Consider the following 26,287-nt stretch of genomic DNA (forward strand, 5'->3'; position numbering starts at 1 on the left):
AGATAAAATAAATTCATATGAAACTTATTGTATTATAACTAGGTGATACGGGTAAAGCCTTTTGCTAACCCTCTCGGCTTTTGCGACAGGAAAACGTGGCTTAAACCATGGCATTAAGTCCACGTCACGTTTCTCTCCTAACGCCTAATAGCTAACGAGAATATTTAAATAGATTACCAATCCTTGGAGACAATTCTGGTGTACAGGCGCAATATGTTATTCCACGAAACGAATCAACTATATTCTAAGGTTTGTATGATAAACTTATAATCAATTATAATTTGATACTTTGTAATTTAAATTTTATCTCTATTGATGCGGAATCTTTGCCTTTATTAATTTGTTTCTACATAACTTAAATTATTATCAATATATTTTATTCAGTTTATATTCAATCTAATGTTATTATAATCAAAATTTAACTATGTATATTATTTTCCAAAAATATAAAGATGTTTTCAAAATAACAATTTTAACTTTAGTTTTACTTTAAAAATGATAAGTATTTATAACTATTAATATTAGTTTCCTAAAAACAAATTGAAGTACAAATGAGTAGCAAATAAAATTAATTTTTAACATTATAATCTATAATATTATATTTTATTCTAAAATGTTATGTGTGCATTATTATAATAGTTATGTATAGTTTTATAGAATACGTGTACCTAGTCTCTTATACACTTTAAACAAATATATTGTAACTACGAAAAAAGAGATATTTTCTTTATTTTTTTCTCATTATTAAATACTATCATTCATATCATAACACAGTTAAAAATAGTATTTTTGAAATAATATTTAAATTATTTTTCATAACCTTAATAAATTATAAAGGGGTGTAATTTCAATTATATTGTGTATAATTGTATAATTATTATAAAACGTGAATACGTATAAATTAAATTTTTTATTTCTATTGCATCTGATAATATGTGTTATTTTATTTTTCATACTATAATGTAATTTATTAAATATTAAATAATTGCATTCAAATAATTCAACGTAAAACTGTTAAATGACAGGTGCCTACTTTAGATTTTTTTAGAAATTCAAACGTAGTCTCTCGAGAATGTCTGATATAAATAAACACAACAATTAATTTTATTATTTATTATTAATCGTTCACCGTTATATATTATACATGCTATTTACTGACATATTGTGTCTTCATTACAATTTGGAACACACGAATTGATAACAACACGAAACAATTCTATAATTTCACGTGAGATATTAATTATATTAAATATACCTACCTACTGCATATATATATATATATAAATTACATCAAATTTTGAGTACTTTTACACAGGCTTATAATATGTTGAATGAAACAACGGTCCTGCTATATAATTATTTTAATAGGGCACTCAACAACATTTCTGTAGGTGACTAAGTGCGTCATTAGACGATGAAATCATAAACTGGAATTTGATATTCAACCAAGCCTAACACGTGAATATTAAATTACATTTCAACTCTTTAACAAAAGAGAGTAACCGAGTATAGCGCACAAATATTTTTAATAGTTATTTATACTTGGGCACAGAAAAAAAAAAAATAACAAAACTGATTTCATTAATAAATTAGTAAAATATGAGGTTCATGATAATGTAATGTAATGGTTTCACAGGTACGTTATACTACAATCATACTGATAATACGTTTTAAACTTAGGTAGTACTGATGTTTAATTCATAAATGCTGAACAAATTTACAATACTTGCAAAATTTGTACTAAGTATATTATTGTTTGTAAAAAATGTTGCATAAAACGTAAAAAAATCAAAACTAGTTATCAAAAAATAACTTCATTAAATTGCAATTTGAAACATACCTATAATTTAATAGGTAAAGAAAATATAATTAAATTATGAACTTATTTATATGTCTGTTTTAAATTAAAACTGTCAATAATTATGACTATGGTAATACACTGAGGGACTCATTTGTATTAAGATGATAAATTACATTTACACAATGATAAAAACGTTTATGAAAATTTATTAGCATAACAATTCAATAACAAATAATATGATTGAATATTGAATTGTAACATAAATAGTTATGAATTCATATTATAAATTTTTAAATGTTTTAATTTCCAGAATTTTTAAATCATTATTATACTGATGTTATACTCGTATGTCAATCCGATAGCATCAATATTTAAATACTTCTATAGGTGCTGATTTAGATAAATATAAATCATACACATTTATTTAAATATAATTTAATAATAAGAATTTTTAAATATGTTTTAAGTATATAATATAAATATGATTGATAAGAATGGAAAGTTATAAATTCTATATAAAAACATATAGTAATTTTATTGAAATATAATTGAAAGTTATCTTTATTCCAATTTCGTTAGAATAATTGTCACGATTTCAGAAAATTCGTTACATTGAACTAAAACCTGGAGAGAAATTAATTGATAAAAATTAATATATTACTACATTTTAAAAGAGTTGTCTATTTTTATACCAAAAGCACTAATATTTATCTTAAACCGTTTTATTATAAACATTAAAAAAATTATTTATTTTTTTATAAAAGACGAGAGTTTTTAAAATTTAATGATGTGGATTATTTTTAAACATGTTTATTTGAAAATGATGAGCAATCAATAAGGTATATATAATAAATGTACTGTTTTATTAGGCATAAAAATATAAAATACATTTTGTAAATATTATAACCGTAAATATCATTTAAGTTTGTAATGACGTGCGTTAAAACTTAAAACTCACTTGATAATAATAATAAAAAATAATACAAAATTACAACCAGCATCTATTTTAAAATATTTATATACTTCATTATAAATTATATATATATATATTTATGAAATATTGTATCAAGATAAATTTGAATTACATATTTTTAAGAAAAAATATTTATCAAAATTGGGCAAACATATATTGTTTTCTAAATAATACATCTTCCAAACGTATTATAGATACCAGATGGCTGAAATACAAATAAATTACTGCTTGGGAGGTACAAATAAAAAATGCAAAAATAATTGAAATTAAATTTTATAAAAATCTATTCGTATATTTATAAACTTGTTTAAAAAAAAAAATTATTGACAATCGGAAAGACTGGAAATTGTTTTATTTATTTATACTGTTTTCTATACCTTAATAATGTTTCATAAATAATCTAATAAATAAACATTTCTAAATTCAAAACATAATAATTATACATTAAAATTATAGGCATATAAACGTATATATAAATTTAAAAAAAATGTATGTACACGTTTTATTGGATATAAATAATTTAAAATTACAAACAGATAAATTTTAAATTTGATAACTTCCATAAGTATTTTAAGTATTTTTTAGTTTGACATAAGAAAAACTACAATGGTTTGAGTAAAATTTATTTTTATTATTTTAAAATTAAATACTTGAAAATAAGGAAATAAAATGATAAATAAGTAAGTCCTAGAAGAAATATTTACACTGAACATTTTTTAAATCATTTTTATTTATTTAAGTAATCATCTATAGCACAATAACGCTATAACGTTATTAAATTTAAAAATCATATCGATTAGATTTTGTAAAATTAGTTTTCGATCGATAACACTTAATTTAAATACGTGTACATTATTCTGATGGACAGCTGCTACAATTTTATATTAACATGTGGCTATGCGGGTGTAACAGTCGACCATTTCTTTATTGCGCATTAAAACCGTTGAACCACAACCAGGTATCTGCAGAGTTCACTGTTTATGGCAGATACGGGCATAATATTATATCGTGGTCATTTTATTGTTCACACAATAGTGGTTTATTATAAATTTATACTCAATATTATAATGTTATTTTCATAACAAATATTCTCATGCATGATTAAAAATTAAAATTAATAATATCGCAAAATATAACATCTAAAAAAAACCAAAAAACCATTTAAAATATAACTTTCTTACTAGTATTTGTATTCATCATCAGAATCATTTGATAATTGGTATCTACTAGCTTCCGTTTGTAATGTTTGTTTTGAGAATGAATATTTTCCAGTTTCATGTATATAAATGAGCAAATCTTTGTTATTTTTAATATTTTTCGATAATGTTTTTGGCAAAGTATATTTTCCAAATTGGTCTAATGACTAATGTAGATTTTACAGTATTTATATAAACATTATTTTGTGACTTTGTTAAATAACTATTCATTAATAAAAATATTCTTTCAACTGCAGCGTTAGATAGAATCAGGTAGTGCAAACATATATTTTTCAATTTATAATAACATAGAAATATAGAATAATCAATATTATTTTTGATGAATGATTTAAAAATCGATGTCCATTTTTCTTCCGAGGTTTTGGACTGCCATTTATAGGTTATTCTGTTTTCAAATATTTCGAATTGTTCAAACAGTTCAGCACGAACAATACGAGATCGCAACCTACCTATTACATATATTGTATCACGTATCACGTATGTCACAACTCACAAGAGATAAGACAGAAGACTGACAATATTGTTAATAGTTTAATAATATGTATACGTACATTATATGTATAGTGTATACATAATATAAATATAATTAACCGTATAATGACTATATTGGCCCTCGGATAGCTTATTGTATCAAAAGTAATAAACTTTTTTTTCCAATACCTATTCGTTTTTAGCTAATGAAACACAAATGATAACACGTCGGGATTAAATCTTAGAAACTCATACCTATTTTTTCACATCTCGCCCAGACTGTGTAATTAAAACCAGTAGTGTCCGGACGAAATCGAGATAAATGGTAAAACTAAGGTAGGTATTTATTGTTTTAAAAATTATTAAAAAAAATTAACAAATATTTTTTTACTGTATAGTGTACCTACAATATATTAGTTAAAAATACCACCACTTGTTTTTATCTATGTAAATACATTTTTTTATTAAATCAAATTAAAAATGCTTAATTATTATTACTATTACCAATGTTATTCTAAATTAACAAAAATAATATTGCTATAAAGTTAGCCATATGTGTATTATTACTAATTAAATATGAAATATTCACCACGAAGCTCCATTATTTCAAGCAATCAGGTGTAACATATTTCATGGATTGAAAATGTATATAATGTTAATGAAAACAATCCATGTAACTTACGAAGCGATTTTAATTAACCCTTCGAGATTATAGAACCTTAGGTAATTTTTTTTCCTCACAAATAATTTTTCGTAAACCAAATATTTGTTAAACTTTTCCACCCCTTTTATGTTGTCATCATCATCCTTGTTTTTTTTTTCACCACTCCACTTACCTATTCCAATAACATTTTTTTTTCGTCCTATTGTTATGTAAACCTCCGGCCGGAACGCTTTTTCATTCGGATATCCTACAATAATCACGCTGGGTCCGACTTTTAAAAAAATAATTAATTTATGAATTATGAACGTCATGATGTCGTTTATCATCAACGATAATTTATGATACGCTATGAACGAAGAGGAAAGCAGTAAAAATAGTTTGCATATTTAAACATAACTAAAATTAGACTATCGTGTCTGAATTATGATTTTCAGAATTATTAATCCGTTTATGAAACAAAAAAAATTATTTGATTTATTGTGTCCTCATCTTTCTTTGATTTTATGACGAAAAAAATAAAATCTATGAATAAATCTGAATTTACAAATAAAATAATAATAATAATAAAATATATAATAAATTAAGTATAAAATACAGAAAATATAAAGTATTGCTTAACTTGAGAAAAAAGACTTCTTTTTTGAAAAGTATGTCTGAAAAAGAGTTGTTTAAAAATATTTTGTTTTAACTAAAATTAAAATAATACGGTAAATAAGTTATACACCCTATTACTTTGTTTTAAAAAGTATATACTTAATAAAAAAATATTATCCCAAGGTATATATTTTGTTAACATTTCAGTGAAGTATACAGTTCCTTAAATGTATAAGTTAACCTATAAAGTAACGAACAATTTGTAGTATTTATTATATGAATAAGTGATAAGCTTGCAAATGAATACATTGTTTATTTGATTTGTCAATGAACTTATTATATTCTATATCAACAAAATATATTATCTAAATAATTATATTTTATATAATAATTAGAATATTTATTAATTTTTTTAATACATAATGTATCATCTTGTTAATTATTTCACAAATCCACACCCACCGACCCACCCAATATAATATATAGGTATGTATATATATACTATATAATTTATTTTTATTCCTTATTTCGATCCTGTATGTAATATTATTAACTTTTTAAACACTTAACAAAAATGAATATTTTAAATTAAAAGAATTATATTTCTTAAACTTAATTTATTTTAAAAATTAACTATTTAACATTTTTTTGTAAACACAAACATTAAAATTGTTACCTCTTGTATTTTAAGTTGAGTTAAACCCAAAAATATTTAAAATTAATGTATACACATGAATCTTAAATAATAATGATGTTTTGTACAAAAGTTATTGTTGGAAATAATACATTTCTATTCAATGTTATTATAGTAGGTACTTATGAAGTACCAGTATTATTTGAAAAATGTAACGGTATAAAATATTATATCAACATAGCCGATGCAATATATAGTTTTTAATCTAAATTTAATTAAAATGATAGTTTATATTTTATACATATAGTTATATTTCTAACACAAATCTTGAAATTACAATAAATTATTAAAATAACTTTGAAAATTGCATACTATTCAAAGAAGTTTGTTAAAAAAATATTTTGTATTATAATATAATATTGACCGTTCAGTTCTATAATAAAAGTTTATAATATATATATAAAAAGAATTGCTTCTTAACCTATCACAGGTGCTAAAAGTTTTCTCTCCACTGACCATGTTAATTGTTTCGTTTTTATTAGGTTAAGATAAAGACTTATAGTTAACAACCATATAATAAATAATCAATTACAATACATCAACGGTTTTAGATTAATATATTTTGCATCATGCAATTAAAAGTTTTTAAATTGAAAAACTTTAAACTATTTATTTGCTTACATAACACAAAATATCTTATGATGAAAGTACCACTTTTTATATATTAGTATTTATATTTACTTAATAATTACGACGATAAATAGTATATATTTTTAAATAGTCTAAATAATATAACTGTTAGTAAAATTAAAAACATTTAAATTCTAATTAATTAGTAGGTATCATTAGATTTCGTGTATAATTTATAATTATTTTCCAACGCAATAAAACCAATAAAAATATTATAAAATATAGTGATAATACAAATAACATAATAAATAATGTCAATATCTTATTCTATATCTGCATTGTAAGTACATTAATTATAACCAATAATGGAACTAAGTCTTTTACTATAAAACATAAACAACATCATAACACGTACGATAGTTAATCATGATATACAGTATATAATATAATGTTCTACTTATAAATTTTGATCAATGCTCTACTTTTATTGTTTTATTTATTTATTTTGTACGCGTTATGAAATTTTATTACGCATGCAAGGGAGATCCTGTAATCTGTGTCCCGCCTTTCATCGTTAATTTGATTAAATTACGTGATACAATACTTAAACAAGTTTTCCATTGTCCAAGGTTTATGATTTGAGTATCGTTCATTTTCACGAATTCCCCCATGGACTTGCGCTACTACATAATAGACTGCGATTATATTCCAACGGGTTGAGCAGCGCGGCGGGAATCGCGTCAAGACTAAATTAGATATTGTTTGCGCGATAAATGCCAAAATTAACCAAATGAAGACAGGAAATCATTTTAATAACATGATCATGACCGTAATTCAAACATAATGAAGTATAAAATTATATATAAAAAAAATAGTTTAGTTCTAAATTATTATGTCTACGGGCATACCTATAATCTATATATAAATATAATAAACGTAATCAGTGCAAATTATAAACCTATGCCTCGTTGGTGTAAAAAAAATATTGGATCATGAACATGGCTAATGAATTACAAGGAAACCAAAAATGTATTTTATTTAGAGTAACAAAATACAATGCATTGATAGACATTTTTTACATTTATTATTTACATTACTGTCACTATACTGATAAAAATCATATTAAGTGGGGGAGAAAGTGTCTTGCAAATTCCAGTCATAAGAGATATTCGTGTCAAAATAAAAAAAGATAGGTAAATAGGTATCGTTCTGTTGTACATTAGGTGTCGAGTGGGTCACTGTCATGGGCGTGTAAAATTTGAATTCGATGATGTATGTATCATTTTAAAATAAAAATGAGTAGAAATGGCCTGTCAGCCTATATCAGTAAGTATATTTTGTGATATGTTTTTGATACAGCTATTTAAGTAATTTATTTTACTTATAGTAATACAATGTGATAATATAATTTTTTCCAAAAACATTGTATTTGTTATATTATTACTATTATTATTTAGTCATTATAATAATATATATTTATATCATAATATTATAACGCATTAACAACTTATAAGAATCTTTGTATTAAATTTATTATAAAGCACTTTTACTAAGCAAATAATGTTTAATCAAAATTAAAAAAAAAAAAAAAAAAACTAAAAACAATTTTTATTATAAATAACTCATAAATAGTCAAAATATTTTGGAAATTTCATCGTAAATAGAAATTGCTAATAAACATATTGATTGAAATTTTAAGTATCTACAGTTATTCCTTTTTGAGTTGCACCATAGTAACGAAATTAATTTTATCAAAAATATGTTTTGGGTAAAAATGTTTGTTTTATTTTTTTTTTCCCAATCATAAAAAAAAGTACAGGGAATTTTTACTTTTTACCCCCCTCTAAGTATTAACTAATTATATCTACTTTTCTACCAGAAATCATCCCTATTATATATATTAAAGCATTTTTAATTTCCCAAAAGGTATAATGACAGATAGAAAAAAAACAATACACCTCATTGTAAAATCAATATATTCATTACTCCGCCCGGATTTTAAAATATCAACCATTCAAAAGAGATTTGCTTAGTACTCATCGAAGTTTGATCGTATAAATACAAATATGTATGGTCAATATTGAACATTTTGTCGAAACAATTAACCCAATTAAAAACTACGACAACCGCAGTGACAGTAAGGACTGCGTGGTATACACTATACGATGCAAGAAGCATTCAGTGGAAAGACGTGGAAATTTGATTAACGCCCGAGAAATTTGAGCCATATAACTTGAGTGTATAAACTTATTTCTTGTTGCCGAAACTTATACAGAACAATGACCGTGGTATAGGCAGATATCGAGTATTTGAGGGCGAGTGGATATTGTCTACAATTCGACCGAGAAAACGAGAACGCGCGGGTACCACTGCTGATGGTCCTCGCTCACATATATTTATGACTTTAAATAACATTTAAGGTCCAATAATTTTCTGTAAATATTTTAATAATTAAAATTATGAAACATTTCAAACACTAGACATTTTACTAATTGGTATTTCAATTTAACATTAAAATTTTAATCTGACCTAAATTAGGTTTTTAAGTTCGAATACATCAAATACATTATTATTAAATTTGTATTATTTTATACCAATGAATGACAAACATTAAATTAATAATACTTGTTGTATTTTTCTAATATTTATATTTAATTTCTACATTAACCAGTGGTTAGCTTATCAATTTTATCTTAAAATATACCTAAATATATTATGTGTATTTTAATTTAAAATACAATTATACTTATTTTTGGTGAAAAATATACGTATACATCATACAATTATTATATTATTCTAAACATAACCACAACGTTTTATATTAGTGAACTATGTAGGTACGGACTACGATTGCTACCAAACGCAATATTGTACAACAATCCCATTGGGAATATATCATACATTTGTGTGTGAGTTTATCAAAGAAAATATTCTATCCCTACCAAATTATACAACCATAAACGCAATAAAATAATATTTATGAAAACAGATAAAGGTTTCTCAGCAGATGTGCATATTATGTATGTACCTGAATCATACACAGCTTATACTATATTCTGTATATGATATTCAATTTTAATTTCTTTAAATCTTTAACATTATGTTTAAAGTACCCTTCGCTACTTAGATCTAAACACAATCATCCATCTTTTATAATTAGGAAGATTTAGGATAAAACGAGTTGGTATAAATGTAATACTGGCTATTATAGTAAGCGGATTTTGTACTCTTTATTTATTTATTTTTTATGACCTTGTTAAATGTGAAAATATTAAATACATATATGGTTTTCACAACTTATATTCCACACATAAAGATAAAAGTGGAAAAACCTTATAGACAGCGTCTAATTGCCCATGTCAGAACTGACAATACTTCAATAATATTTTATAGTATTCTTGTGTATCCAATACCCATCTCACATTTACACAACTTGAATCGTGCTGAGAATAACCCATTTTTTATGTTAAAAATATAAAGTAATTCCTGAAAAATAAATTTCAGTAACAGTAAGAGCTAGAAAAATTTTAAAAAAGATCAAAAATCTACAGAAATTATTTATTTTTAAGATTATTCAATGCAGCAATAATGAGAAAATAGCAATGACTTTTAATAATATTGAAACTTTGAATTATTGAATTCTAATCCCAAAATAATTTAAATTTAAAATCCTATCTTTTCATATTTATGCACAATAAATAGGTAGGTACTTTCTTACATTTTTTTATATCCACAATACAGTTTTAATGCAAAAATAAAAATGCATTATTCGATTTCAATTCTACTATAACTCATCTTAATTTTCTACTAACCAGATTTTTCTAATAATCAAAGTTTACCAAACTAAAAAAAACTTTACCGTTGACTTTGAATCAGATAGATACTATGTATCAAATTTAGTTCATTTTAAACTAACTTTAAATAATGATTTATGCTTTATATATTATCTACTTATTTAATCAATAAAATATCGATCACGCTGATTCAATATTATCTCTGTTCGTTTTTTTTTTGCAAAAAGTACATTTGAAAACCATATTTTGTTTATCTAAAATTAAACTAGTCCAGAAACATATAAAGTATGACATTAAATATATATTTATCACTATTAAATTGTTTTTCTTCGAGAATCATCTATTTATATTTTACTAATATGTATAATTATTATTTATTATGCAATAAAATTAATTGGTAGTGTATGAAACAAAATACCAATTTTAATCAGTTTAATTAATAAAATATCATTGATAAATAATATTTTCAATTTACATGTAATGTGCCTTTTACCATAAATAAAAAAATTATAATGAATAAAATTAATAATAAGTAAATGGAAAATTTTTATTCCTTTCATAATTATAATTTCAATATTTACAAATTAATGTTAAAGAACATATATAAGCATCTTATGAAGAATTTTACACTAATTACTTTCATTACTTTTGTCAATTTTTTTTTTGTTTTTATTATAATATTCAAAAACGATATAAATAATATTATAAAATGTTAGTTAAGAACCTGTAATTATCAAAATAATTATAATATTGTATTTAATGTATAAAATAATTAAAGTACATTAACAAAAAATTATTTTAAAATTAATCATGTAACTCGTATAATACAGTAAAATATGTTCTAATAGAAATATTAATCGACATTAGCTAAACTAAGAAAAAAATAATTATGTCAATGTAGGATCTAAATATAATAAATTAGTTTCATTATATGATAAACGTATTACCAAATATATAAGCCCATGCAATTAAACGTATAAACACTTTTTTCAGGATAACTACACTTAAAATATCCTTTAGATTCTTAAGGCGCCTTAGTTTATTCGTATAAATAATAATATTTTGTTTTCACTTTAATCACTTATTTTAAATAACACTTTATTTATTTGTATTGACATTATTTTTTGTTGTATGTCATATTCTTAATATAATATTATACGACATTAATTTTTCTTTAATACCCAAGCAAATCAAAATCAAAGTCATGTTATCTTGTTCTAAGAATACGATGAACGAGATTACAGTTACAGTTATGGAAGAAACGACAGTCAGATAAACAATGAAATTAAATATGAGAAAGTGGGAAGTGAGGTCGAAACAATAGAATTTTAAATAAAATATACTTGTCAGCTCTATAATGGAAGGGCTTTTTGATTCATAATAATGGTGCTTGGTAGTTAAAATATATACGTGATAATTATAAATTAATATTAACGCCTAATCAACTTGAAAGGTAAAATATTTCACCTCAGGATATTGATTTTATTAATTTAGTTGATTAAACATGTATGTATATAATATTTTTTTTGTTTACATTGAGCATTTAAATGCTATGATATTGTTTGATACATTTATAATTTACAATCAGTTTATTACTCTTCATTTAAATTAGGTGTAAAAAAATAAATACTATATTTGCTAAAAAAAAAAAAGTATTTCCAACTATACCTTTATACAATGGACATTTAAAAAATTAATAAACAACGCTGTGATATTAATATATGAACATTTTTGTTACGAATATAAAAAATGTAATACGTCAAATACTGCCATTTGCTATTGGATATCGACCATTTTTTTCGACGCAGGTGACACTTATCCCAGATTCGATACATTTTATAAAAATTGGATTCATAACCATCTGCGCATTCTAGAATACCGTGTACCGTAATATTGAATAAATTGTTTTCAGTCCACTGACTATGTTTTTTTGATAATAGTTTTATTTTTCATTTATGAGGATTTGACGCATCAAAACGAATGATGACCACAAACAAATAAAATAACTATTTATAATATAATTATGTAGGTAAGTTCATTCAATTTAGTGATGAAAATATCAAAATTATGATTAAAAATATATTAATTTATATAATAAGTCAGAAAGAAATATTAAATTTAAATAAAATAAAATAAAATATGATTAGATCTTAAATCCTAATATGCCTATCAACATGATATAAAATAACAATTTTCAAGCATGATCTATTTTTTATATGATATTTCATTTTTAATTGAAGTTCAGCAGCAAACATACAAAAAGCTTATTACACGAATAAACATACTGAATTGGCTATAATTTATCAGATCTATAATGGTTCTATAATATATAAGCAGTTATCAGCAAAATAGTTATGTAGTACCTAAGCCTAAATACATAATAAATAATAATAATATTTATATAACAATAAAATACCAATGTATTATTAATCAAATATCCAATGATAATAATTTCATATTTACTGCTATGTATAATTACCACTAATATGAAAAGTTTTATTTAAATCTGTTAACTACCAAAAATCTGTCGTCAACAACTAATCTTTGTCAATAATATCTCAACTAAAAATGTTCAACTGTAAACAGAAAGTCAAGCGGTCACTGTCGTTTTCGCGCTCGACTAACGTCGAACACGCAACATACACATCGGTACATATATGTACTGTTATTTTTTTAGTGACTTTATTTTACTTGAAAACTATCAACAACAAAAAAAAAGTTAATTGTTGACACTAGAGTTTTTTTCAATGTTTTAGTGTGTTGTTATACTACGAATGCTGCTAGTTTTCAATCAAGGTGTTTGTATTGAACTCGTTATAGATTTGTATTATAGGAATATTTTATCTATTTTAGTTTATTTTAATAATGAGTTCCACTCCCATATGCTCAAAAATGTCATCAACCTTTAGATCTAACATTTTTAGATGTAGGTAAAGAAACCTAAATAATATCATACATTTTACAATACTGGAAACAAAAAATTATTATGACTTTATACATATGTACATAATACATTTTACAAACCTAAATCAAATGTAATCGTAGAAATGGCACACGTTCAAAAATAAATCTAGAAAACCAAACACAATTTAAATTCATAATAAATTTTAAATTATGTTCCCTAATAAAAAAATCTATAATTTGCATGTCTAAGAAACCTTATCCTTCAAGATCCATGTATACTTAATTATTATATTGATGAATAGTTTCACCATTACGTATATTTGTAATGGACTTTCATGACTTTTAATACAATTTTCACTTTAATTGTCAGAAGTAAAAATTACTTATATGTTAATTGTATTTAAAGTTAATCAATTACAATAAATTTATGAAACTACAGTTATTTTGGTTTTTAGTGTTTGTTTAATTATGTTTAAGTAAATAAATAAAGCTGTTTTGGTTTTTTACGTTGGTGCAAAAATGTTTGTTTAGATTCATTTGGTTACCAAATTTTAATATCACCAAACATATAGGTATCAAAGGCTTTTGTACTCAAATAAATGTAACTATTTTATAAACATTATATAAGCATACTTGGTATGTTTACGACGTAATTGTTGTTAGAGAATCCTATACATTAAACATTATAATGCATATTCTAGCAACTTTTTTGTCAAAAAACTACTCTTTCTACCCGTAAGATACTATAGTTGGAATTTTTAAGACTTTTCTTTAGTAGCCTTCGCCTTCTAAAAAGTTATACGCGATTATTTTACGCAGTATAGTGACTCTGTGAACGACTAACTTGAACGTCTAATGAGACACCTGAGATAGAGTTGTGTAAACTTGTTATTTTAATAATATAATAGAATATTATACAGAATTACGTAAATAATTTTTTTTACCAAAGTTTTTGATTAAGAACATGTTTACAAAAATATGAATTTGAAATAATGGATTTACAAACATATAATTAATTGATATAACTACTTAAAACTAGTACTAGTATTCTATGTGTGTCTCATATCAAACAAAAATTTTAAAAGTCAGTGTAAATTTTAATTTGTTATTAATAATTCAAAAATAAGATGATAATAGAGTAAGTACCTATGTTATAAATATATATTTTTGTGAATTCACATTTTGCACATGCTTGTGTTAGCTTACTTTGATTTTAACAATACAAACTATTTCCTTTTATTAATTCACTAAATACCTTTATTGATCTAATTTATAACATATTAATTGCATATTTTTTGTGTCATACATCAATATATTATTTTTCATAAGATATACGCTAAACAACACTAATTTGAAATAATTAAAAATATAAGTGAAAATTATGAAAATCAAAAAAATAAAAATATAATTTATTTAACTTCAATACAATTAGTGTATGAGAAAAATTATTCCAAAAAGTAGCGTTTATTTAAAGTCATCGTCGTATATAAGGTAATCATACGAATCAAAAACCGTGAATATATATTTTTTTTTTTTTAAATGAAGTGTATTTTGTTTTGCGTATTTACTTTATTATTCGTTGTTCATCGTGACAATAAGCCTTTTGAAGTGTTTGAGAACTTTGATTCGTCTAACGTATAATAATGCTATGTGCTCTGGTATCTTTTACAATACAACACAGCTACTGCGATGTAAACTTAGTGAATACCAGGGTAGGAAGGTACAATAATATTATATATATAATTATGAGTAGGCCTGGTATGCTCTGTACTCATAATTACACATCACAGAAAACTAATATTTCTTCATCAGCATAATTTTAATATTATGAAATACTTTTGTTTAAGAGTAACGCAATGCGTGAGGTTCAAGAAACACGTAATAGTTTTAACCAGATAAATGCATAATTATATTCTAAATAATTTTAGTATGGGATGTACGTCATCGGAAAGCCATAAGATAATATGATCATCGCACGTATGCATGAACCATGGGAACACAAGGGTACGCATTACTTGACCAGAAAGGATATGGACAAAAATATTAGGGAAAGGTCCTTTGTAGGAGAATCCGAGATAGGTATTTTGCAGACGTGATTTACCCGAGTTAGAGCGAGCGCCTTTGTGCCAGTCCATAACAGAATTATACAACTTGGAATTAACAATATTTTGAATTTAAAAAAAAAACACTTAGAATTATTTAATTATTATTTAATAATTATTATTATAATTATTTAATTTTATATACCGCAAGATATTGCGTACCCATTCACGGTTACTTAAACGTAAACTGCTACCTACAATAACAAGAGGAAATAAAGCTTATAGCGTTTGCTGCTTGTTATTTGTATGACACGTGTAGGTACGCTATCATCTTAATCTGAATTTACCTATCAGTTAAAATAATTTTCAAGTATTATATTATTACATTACTACATTAGTCTGTATAATATTCGTAAATAAGATTAAATTGTTTAAATGCAAAAAAAAAAAAACAAAAATAATAAAAACAATACTTTTATATTTTACTTATTTAAGTCTTTCGTCTGAATTTATATTATATTCTAACTTTTATTAGCAAAAAATGTGATGTCCATTTGATGTAATTCATACAATTTTTCGTTAAACTTCGGGAACGGAATGAACATTCATTTTTATTTGGTAGCTTATGTTACACTGAAATAAAAAAAAACATTTTGCCAACATAATATTATGATGACGGAGTCTCAAAAAAAAAAAAAAATAGAAGTGATAGACACATTTAGTGAAAACGAAACTAAAGAGAAACAAAATTCGAAATTTCACCACAAAAATTGAAAATAAAACAAAACATAGCGTATGCAATAAACGTTATCGTATTGGTTATATACCGATGTATATATTATTATTATTATTATTATTGTAACAGCCGAATATAACATTCTATCGATATTGTCGGGGTAAGTTTTTTTTCCTTTTTTTTTTTTTACTCCGTTACGACAACAACATATTATATACCTACATTCCACCAAAGAGACATAATAACGTATATTATACGGTTGGTATATGTTACAAAGCTATAAACGAATTTAATCAAAATCATTTTTACTTTTTTTATTTTTTTTTTTAGTTCAACAACAACAAACCGTACACGTACGGTATTGATTTTAGTGTAAGGTGATTTTTACGGTAATTGACTACTATAATAATAAATTATAAACCTATTACTACAACCCGGCCCGCGGCCCGAGATACTAAATTTTAATCGGTGTTTCGGGATAATTTGGTCTAACGAAATACGCATTTGTTTTCAAATGGTTTTGTTGATTTCGTTTTGAATATAACACGCAGGTATAGGTGTACAACGACCGTTACGTATACGTAAACACAGTATCGGATAGTATATTGTTATGCGAGTGCATATGTGTGTGTGTGTGTGTGTGTGTGTGTGTGTGTGTGTGTGCGCGTAAGCTCATTTTAAAGCGATACCGCCCCTCTGGAAAAAGTAACATTCGATCGTTTTCATTCCTAACGACGGCCACTGACCCATTTAGCGGCACACTATTAGCAAGGTATACTAATGTAACACTGACTTTAGAAATCGACCACCGTTTGTGACTGTATATCGTTTTAATGAAATACCTTGCGAGTCGGCGAAATGATTTCGAAACATCAAGATTTACAAGTTTCGAATTCTGATGACGTAGTGCAGTGCTCAATGAAAAAAAATTAGTCAAATGGTAACGGAATTATCGTGACGACAACTGTGCCGGAGACAGTCCCAGCATCTTCGATACCGATGAATTCTGAAAATCTTTATACGCTGGAAAACCACTTCTGGCAGTAGTCAGATAATTGTATTTCCTAAAAATGTATGATTTTTCTCATTTTTCACACACACACACACAATATTATCGTCTGATGAGCGATCGTTATAGTTCAGTTACTGCAGCTGCCGGTTACAATCGAATTGTCTATTCAGACTATATTTTAAACCGATGTATCAAAACATAATATACCCTAACTATTTTAATACTACCATACTATTATTACATTTATATATTGTGAATTTGTATCCACGAGTTTCACGAACCAACTGTATAGCTGAAATGTGTAATACTTATAGTATAGGTATTTAAAGGCACATTGCCTTACCATCAGTTTTCTATTGATATGATATTAGTAATATTATGTGATATATTTATAAAGACCTAACTGCAGACAATACTTCTTTTCAATTAAGTTGGTAATTGTACATAATATAAAGTATATTATGTGGTATTTACCTATTGCATATTATATAATACACGCTCAAGGGAAATGTTCAATCTTATTTTTGTATTTAACACTTCAATGGTTCTTCCTCAATAATGTTGGATTACCAACTTTGTTCTCATTGTTGAAAAATCTGTTATTCCATCTGATTCGATTTTGAGAGACACAGTCATTTATTCCCTTCCAAGAAGAAATATTAAAGTATTTTTATTTTTACATATATATATATAATTTTGTGATAATTCACATATGTGTATACTTATGCATACAAATATTAAAAAAAGAAACTAATAGTTCAGTCAAATACAGAATATTTGCCACGACTGGTTAAATCCAGTTAATTTTCGTACTAAGAAGGTAGTTTCGTAATGCGTAAGTACCAATGCCATTTTGCATTTCAACTACGGTTCAACAGTATTCGAAATACCGTAGTCCGTGAAATCGTCGACAAAAGATTATTTATCTAATATTTTTGAGACGTTAATCACTTTAATAATAATAATAATAATGGATGCTAATATTTGGCTCCTCTCTGTCCTTATATCGCCCTCACATCGACTCGTTTGACCGGCCTTGGGCACGAGCGTGATTGCGATTTCTGCGACGAGTATCGTGCGGAATTGAACGTAAACTCTGTGAATAATACTACGGTATTGCCACCGTCGGTTCTCGGAACTCAGTTAACTGCAGTCTATGCGACGGGAATTACTCTGAACCGGCCGGACCACAAGAATTTCAATCGTTCTGGATGGATGCTGAATGACGCGGCGCGAACAGAGTCGACGGGTCGACGAGGCGTTCGGGTCGGGAAATATTTGCTCGGTGGTTTATTGAATGATTATAATTACGGTGGCGGCAAACTCCGCAACTAAATGCCGATAATTATTATTGGTGGCGGTGGCGTAGGAAATCTTTAACGCCCAACCGTCGTCGTAAAGTATTATGGGTGTCGATTTCTTCCTATATAGTATAATACCGCGTGCCGTTTTATTATTATTATCGCTATCGTTATTATTATTATTAATATCGTATATTCGGGACAGAGTAAGGTGCATTACACACGTGTATATATATATGTGTGTGTGTGTGTATCATTATATTGTTATATACTAATACTGTTCAAATATGTTTAGAATACGTCGGGTTGGTTGTGTTAGGGATGGCTGTAGAAATGCACATAATACATATATATTATACCACTAAAGCAACGGTGCGAAGTCGTCATAACTGCCATGTAATGTTTTTTTACTACTAATACGTATATTAAAATTATTATTATTAGTGCATGTCGACTCGCTTTTACACGAAACCAAATGCGTGTATAAATATTGCATCAATATCGTCCGTAATCGCCAAAGCATTTTTCAACTATCGAATTTCGTTGCTGTCATCGCTGTATACCGTAACATCACAATGCGAATATAGTAGATTTAATTATAATTTATTGTTATCTATCTGTTCGTGTGTATACAAACGGTTATCTGGAATACAATATTGTTCTACTATCAAATAATAAAATAATGTACAATTATCACCGTGTTTTACGACATCGAGGAATTTGTGTAAGGTTTGAACACACATAGTTTTATTTTGTTTAAAAAAAAAAAAAAAAAAAATACGAGTTGATATCGAGAACCAAATACTTCCAAAAATATTTCTACGTAAAATAATAATTACATACATAATTTTTTTTTTATCTGTTCATAAAATGAAAATAGGTCAAGTATAACAAATGATAATGGTAGCCATACACAGATGGTGTTGAGTTTACTTAATCACTAAAGATATAATAATGTGTAAAGATTTTTAAATGTTTGTTCAAATCATTCTTATTATTGTCACTACACACAAAATTTCAAACATTAATTTTTTGTACCAGCCAAAAAGTGTTTGAAGTACCTATTTTATAAAAATAGATATTTTATCTTTAACATACTATATTAATTTATTGAATTTAAAGTAGTAATAACTTTTATTTAAATTAATATAATTTGTACTCGCAATTAAATACAGAACAAATGAAAAATATTCATCATAATATTTCTCTAACTAAAAATTATACTTAATTTTAAATACTATTAATATCGATATTGTTTAAAAATGTCTGATCGTAGTATAACGGAAATATTTATTTCGAGGAACCATAGAGTTATTTTGTTAAAAATATAAATTTAGCAACATAAGATGCTATATTTGAGATGCACTTAACGTCCCAAAACTGGTTATCATAACAACACAAGTCTATTGTCTTGATATTTTTATACGAGGTAATGTATATATTTTTTGTAAATATTTAATTTACTTATTGTTAGATATCTTCACTATAACTTATACATATAAAAAAAAATTATAGATTATTTAATTCAGAAATAAAAATTGTCGAGATAACCATAGCTTTAATAGTTTTTAAATTTTAAATAAGGGGGAAAATGAAATGGTTTACTATATGCAATCGTTTTATCGTTTAATCTATAATTGTATTCTTTGTAACAATTTGTTTTATGTGAGTTCATGGGATCAAGATATTATGTTTAAATGGAAAAATTAATAAATAATAAATAAATATATTTATTTATTTTTTGATCTTGATAAGTAAGTTATTATTATATATAGTTAAAATATCAAAGTATTATAAATATTTGATTTTTTTAAATGTTCGGTATATATCAAACTTTAATTTACGGTTTAAATAACCCTCTTAACTTATTTATGTTAATCAGTTAATCAAAAAACTATCAATAAAGATATTCATACATAATAAAATAAATATGAAAAATAATATTATTTTCAAAAGATGTTTCTTGCTAGATAAAGAATATTAAGTTATATAATAATATAATAAGTATTATATATTTTTTATACACACTATGCTAAACAACTTTACTGTAAAATATACTATTAAAAAGTTAATAATAATTGATGAATTGTTCAATTAATTAATTGAATTAAGTGTTAAAATTAAACATTAAACAAATTTTCTAAATTAAAAAAAATAGTGAATGCAAGAAGTCTAATAATAAAATTAGTACATTACATACTTAGAAAGGTATACGAAGACTTTTTTAAAATAAACTGTCAAAATGACCGTATTATATCATGTACATAATCAAGACATGCATACAATTGAATCCCACGTGTTCTGAGAACTGACAGTTTGAACACTGAGGTGGATCACAGGATTTGAAAGAGTTTTAACCTTACTTTTTTATATTCAGACGCATCCGATAGTAAAGTATGTACAAATTGCTACTGGTTCTTTATGGAAAATATTTATTATTATAATGTTACTAATAAAACCTCAGAAAGAATATTAAATATTATAAAAAAGAAAGTTCTTTTTTGAAATTGTTTAAAATAATTTAGTACGTACATTTTTGAAAAATAAACACTAATAAAAATCGAATATTGCAATATTACAATTCATGTAAAAATTAAATAAATTCGAGTTTATTCAGTACGAAAATAGTTTTAAGATTTTAATTATATTTTGTATTACATGATGATACATACCATGTAAAGTTAACTGTGAATGATTAAAAAATGTACTTTACTTATCGAACAGATATAGAGAAGGATAACACCAAATGCTTTGAATTTCTTATTGTGCATTATGCAACAAACAATGCCATTGAAAACAAAGTAAATATTTTTAATTTAAAAATAGTTTTTTATTTTTTATTACAACATGAATTGTAAATTACAATATTAGATTTTAAAAACTTCTTTTGTAACGTTTATAACTGTAATAATAGAATATAAAATTATAATTTTCAAGTTTTCATACCATTATCATAAGTCATAACGTTATCGAATGTACACCTTTCATTTTCACTCGCATGATTGTACATTTTTAAATTAAATATTATGTATAAATAGCTGTTGTAATACTGTGATTTATGATGTTAGTTGTATGCACTAAAAATAAATATAATATATAATGGTTTGACTTTTATTATGAAATTATATGTATTTATATACTTTATCTACATATTATATTGTTTTGACTTCTATTGGTTTTACCTACTTGTCAATATTGTATATTAAAAATACTGTCAACAATTCGTAGTATACGTATTTTGTACGTATATAGTATAATAAATAAAGAGTTTAAAATAAAAAGTCATTGACAAAAAAAAAAAAAATTGAAAAATGTATATACAGTTTCTCCTCTTTAATATTTAATACAGAAACCAATCCAATAGTATATACCTACCTAGTAATAGACGATCGTATAATAGGCTTAAATTCTAAAGATGATTAAGGATTATACAAACTTAATGAGCAAATCTGTGGATAACAGATGAGAATACCCCTACTAATAATGGTTTATTTAAAAAGGTCACTATAAAGTTGATATATTTATTATGCTCAGATATTATATGGAAAAAAATGGGTACCAAACTACTATACGACCTTTTGACACTTTAGTGGTATTGTGTATGCCAAACATTGATTTTAGTGACTTGTAAAATATAAAAGATATCTACCCATAGTTTTAATTTTAATTTATTATTTTTCAATAATATTTAATAATTTGTTGAATTATAATTATATATTATTTATATTCTACTTAATGCTTTACATTTGTCTTAAAACCATTAAAATATGGATTAATTGTTTAGGTGTATTGTCACCGTTCAGCTAAATTTATTTTACTATTTTTATAACTTTTTTTTTTAAATACCGTTTAAGTAAGCGTCTAATATAATGGTTATACCTCAAATATAAATAAAATAAAAAATGTAGAATAATAAGACTGAATTAACTTTAACTATTGACATTATGTTTCTGATTAATAATTATAGTTTTATGTATTTTATTTAAATTTTAAAATTACTATTCTGAACTGAAATAGCATAATATTATGACTTGTAATATAAGTGCTTTGATTTTTACATTACAATTTACTATTTTCACGAATAACAACAAGTTGTAAACATTGTTAATCATTATTAGTAAAATTTATAATATTTTTATGTTCAAATACTAAAAACGTAAAATTGACATTACAAATACTTACCATCTAAGTAAATATTCTTACTAAATTTCAACAGGACATTTAAAATACCAATTAATATCTATACGCCTATCTTAGATCTATTTTTTACAGTTCCTAATTTATGAAATAAATGCTAGAAATATTATAGTACAAGATTAGCCAATGACTGTATTTAATTAATGTTGTAAACCATTATTTCTATATGTGCATTTATAATCCATGTAATGAAAATAATTTTTTTCGAATATATTTTTACAAAAAGTAAAGTTGACTATTTGATCTTTACAGACTATGATAATTCGTATACTAGTTTTTATTTTAACTTAGAAACAATTTTAATATTACATGTACATTGTTGTTTTTAAATTATCTATTAACTGAATAAATGATATTTTTTTTATAATATACATTTATTACATAATACAAAATAATGGTTTGAGATTTTTTGTATTATTTTTGTTAAAAAAAATGTCCATGATATTGTTATTTTTAAAATATTTTGTTTTCGTAAATTCTTGTATGTAGCAAATATTTTTGTCTCATAAAGAGTACATTTTCTTAGTGGCTGCCAAAAACATTTCAGTAAAGTTATTTTGCCTTTGAACAGTTTCAGAAAACAAGAAAATGTTTAATGCTATTTTATATAATAGGTACACTAATATTTAATACCTACTTCACTGATCAAACATAATATTATAAATTTATAATGTTAATTCGCATAATATATGAATAACAAGTTATTAAACATTTTGAGAAATAATTTAAACTTCAAAACTCAAAGTACACCATTATAATAATAAACTATAATTACGAATTTATTTTTATTATTTTTAAAACATCATTATGAATATAATTTTATCAATACTATAGTACCTACGTATATTATTAAATAATGATGTGGATAAACTATCTTTAAATATGCTTAAACTCATATTCTTTAAAAAAAAAAAATAAATAAACTTGAATGATTTGTTAAAAAATAATTTATATTTCACGCACAATTTAAGATTCGTGAAATTACAAACGTTTTATAAAAGTGAATAACAAAAATGTACTTACATACAGATTAAAATGATTTCGTGAAAATTATCATCATGTTATTATGTTTAGTTGAATTGTAACAAATTCCAAATTCAAATTAAATCTAAATCGTGAATGGTGAACAAGAGAAACTCCACGTTGTCACGGGGACAATGTTGAATGTAGTTGCTATCTACATCGATGGTACTACACTATAGTTTCGTTTATATAATATTGTTTGTCGTCAGTTATAGTCTTAACGACTAAACATTTTGTTGACATAACATGGTGTTTAAAATATGTATATACATAATGTACTGTGTTTTATAATAATGTATTGTATATACTGTGGTTCAGAGTTTAGAGTGGCGATGAAGGAGAACAGAGAATTGTGAGAATAATAATGCTATAATAATATAATAACAAAGTTATATTATTTCGATTACGAGTTGAGCGGGCGTAGCATCATATTTCTAGTAGAAATCTCTAGCAATAAGTTCGATAACGTACAGAGCAGACTATTCGTCAATAATAAAGTTGTTCAAAGTTTGATAATAACAATACTATACATGTGAGCATATTCGTGCGTGCGAGTGCGTTTCAACGGCCAAAGACCTCATAGTTTAACGAGATGAGCGTTATTTTGTGTGTGTATTTTTTTTATATATATATAAGTATATATTATATTCATCCATCCAAGTGACTAAAACTTTAACGTTCGGAAATGGTCGAAGTTTGGAGTTTAGACATCGAGAACGTCGGAAAACAAGATATATTCTTTGATAGAGCAATTAATGGTATTCGGAGGTGAATGTCGGCGGAGTCCATATTATAATGTAATATATATTTGTTTCGTGCCTATATATTATTATTACGGTTACTCAAACGTTATTATTACCGTTTATGGTAATATACCAATAATTACAACGATATGGTTCCGGGGGATGAGGGTCTAGGCGTCCAGAATATATAGTTCCTCCCCGTCGACCGATCCGCCGCACGACTCTATATAAGAAACGGCCGCAGTATATCATTTTATATCTTAACACACAGTATTATATCATAGCGATCGTTGTCGTAGTCGTCGTCGACGACGCCCAGTGGTCGGTAAAAGTGCGGTCGGGTCGGGTCGTCGCGACGCAATGGCACGTCGTCGTCGCTAAAGTTTTCTCGCATCGGCACAGCGGCGGAACGTGCGTGTCGGTGTGTGTGTAAGCAAGTTCGTGCTTGTAAGTCGACGTATGTGTGTGTGTGTGTGTGTGTGTGTGAGGAAAACTCGAAAAGCCAGTGGCGCATGACTAATGCGAACGCATATAGGCGAAGGGGATCAGTGTATAAATGACTTTTGGCCCCTCCCGACACATACGGCCGGCAACCTTTCCTCTCCTCTTTCCTCCCACTCACGGCAGTGTATATACCACCCCGTCGCCGACTCTTTCGATTCCGGTCTGCTCTCCTACCCCGCGCTAGACGTCCGGTCAACCCGATCCTCTGGATTCATCGTCGTCGTTGTCGAAGCACTCGCCGTAATATTATTACGATGATGATGATGATAATAATAATAATATAATACGGTCCTCAGTAGATCATTATAACACAAGCGCGCGGCACACGTGCGAGCGAACAAAATATAAACCGTGAACGAGAAAGAGGTTAGTACTGTTATATTGTATTATATTATTATTATTGAGGACGCGAAACGAGACGACGAAAACGATATTATTATTATTATAATAATAATAAGCAGTATACGGTGCAGCACGTCGTGGAGGGGGTGTAGCGAGCGTGTGCAATAACGATACACTCAACTGTACCGACGACGCGGCGACATTAATATTGCATACACGTGACGCCGTGTTATAATCAAATATGCACAGCCGTCGGTTCCGATATCATAGCTGTACCGTAAAACCGTCCGTCGTTCGATTACCCTGCAGAATATGAGCCGGGCGACTGTTGCAGTTGTTGGCCGGTGGTGGCAATAAAACGTGCTCCGCGTGACACGCCGTCGCGTACCGCTGACGCATGTGCTATAGGATAATGTGTCCGAGAATTTTCATCAAAACAACTTGGGTATGCTATCTACATTATTTATACTGGGTATTATTGTTGCGGCATCGATTTCCGATAATATTTTACAACCTAAATAATATAATGCACTATTCAAAGATATTGGTATTGTTAATAAATTTAAATATTAACGGTTGGAAACGACCCACCGCAAGCGAGCGCGAGTTAAATTCAGAAAAAACTTATTTTTGCACAATTCGACCGATACGAAATGAAAATGGAGGAGACCAACAGATGGAAAGAAAAAATACAAAACACTGAAC

The 26,287-nt window shown here is 25.9% G+C and overlaps 1 protein-coding gene across 1 annotated transcript in view; it reads right to left on the reverse strand.

Moving 5' to 3' along the window:
* Positions 1-26,287, reverse strand: part of LOC113551842 (probable G-protein coupled receptor No18) — a 138,077-nt gene that overhangs the window by 106,224 nt on the left and 5,566 nt on the right. The window lies entirely within an intron of this gene.

Source organism: Rhopalosiphum maidis, chromosome 2 (assembly GCF_003676215.2).
Source record: "Rhopalosiphum maidis isolate BTI-1 chromosome 2, ASM367621v3, whole genome shotgun sequence".
In the NCBI taxonomy this organism is placed as follows: domain Eukaryota; kingdom Metazoa; phylum Arthropoda; class Insecta; order Hemiptera; family Aphididae; genus Rhopalosiphum; species Rhopalosiphum maidis.